The sequence below is a fragment of the Amphimedon queenslandica genome, unplaced genomic scaffold, assembly GCF_000090795.2.
Source record: "Amphimedon queenslandica unplaced genomic scaffold, v1.1 AMPQUscaffold_13398, whole genome shotgun sequence".
Taxonomy (NCBI): Eukaryota; Metazoa; Porifera; class Demospongiae; order Haplosclerida; family Niphatidae; genus Amphimedon; species Amphimedon queenslandica.
The window spans coordinates 5,687-6,962 of record NW_003546366.1 but is presented as its reverse complement, the minus strand read 5'-3'; the positions used below and the strand labels follow the sequence as shown (position 1 = coordinate 6,962).

General features: G+C 33.0%; 1 protein-coding gene across 1 annotated transcript in view; it reads right to left on the bottom strand.

Moving 5' to 3' along the window:
* The window catches only part of LOC109582160 (uncharacterized), a 1,543-nt gene extending 1,032 nt beyond the window's left edge, over positions 1-511 (bottom strand). The window contains exons 1-2 of the mRNA XM_019996792.1: positions 203-511; positions 16-151 (exon numbers count right to left, since the gene is read on the bottom strand). The gene's annotated coding sequence lies outside the window, so the exon portion shown is untranslated. The remainder of the gene's footprint in view (positions 1-15; positions 152-202) is intronic.
* Positions 512-1,276: the final 765 nt, after the last annotated feature.

The window sequence follows — 1,276 nt, the reverse complement described above, 5'->3', positions numbered from 1 at the left end:
TTTATAGTGACTTACATTCAATAGAGGTAGTATTTATGATGAGAAAAGGCAGCTGAGAGATTCAATGAGTCCAAACAAAAATACAAACAAGGAGCCTCGTGCTTTGTTGCAGCAATTAATGAAGATGGGTGTGACCGATAATGATAATCAACTAAAAACGTATAATACCTGAACAGTAAGCAAAGATGACCAAGATGTTTACAGTGGTATTTGAAGAAGACAGTCAGTACTAAAGTTCTGGTGGTACAAAACTATTCTTCGAACAAAGCTTGCTTCGTTGTGGCTAAGTGACGAAAATGGAGTTAACACGGCCGATTATTGTGTGAATCTACGAAGTGTGTTTAGCAAATTATATCTTTACAAAAAAAGGAGGTAATGCTTTGATTTTTACCATGCAAACAGATATTGTAATGATCTATATCTAGTGCAAAAATCACTGGAAAATCATGTTTAGTTTTCAAAATATAACTGTCCGAAGTTTGATTAGTCCGATAATTGATTAATTACTCTACTCCACCACACAATATATCAGTAAGATATAATAATACTATTACATTAAACTGTTCATCCAGTGGAGTACCTTTACCAAATATCACTTGGTTCAAGGATGGTATAGTTATACCTACTGATCAGTATACCAGTAGTAATCAATCAGATACACTCATTACTATGCTCACTGTTGTGGGATCATTAACTTCACATGGATATTATACTTGTCAAGCAGTTAATGATCTAGTTGAGAGGAGAGTCATAAATACTACAGCAAATGTTACTGTTTTTGGTAAATATATAGTGCTAAGTAATTGAGTCTTATCATTGTTATTTTGCATTTAGAACCATTAAGTTACTTTGGGAGAGAAAGCAATGTAACTCTAAACCAGTCTGATACTTTTACTGTCAATTGTAGCTTCTCTGGTTTTCCCTTGCCTGTTGTTTCCTGGTACTTTCTAAATAACTTTACTTATCTCAGTAACAACAGTAGAATCTTCATTACCACTTTTAGTCAAGATATTACTGTAACTTCAACTCTGACAATAAGGAATCTAGATAAATCAACTGATGAAGGAATTTACCACTGTATTGGATCCTCTACATATACTGTCTACATATCCTTATGCATTGGTTAGCTAGTTTTGTATGAGATAGACATGTTACATAGTTACATGAATTTACTTTTTATTTTGCATTTTATAGTTTGTAACAATAACTGTGAAGCCGGTTATACTCTAAACACTACTACCTGTACTTGTTCACTATCAAATATATGTGAACTGAG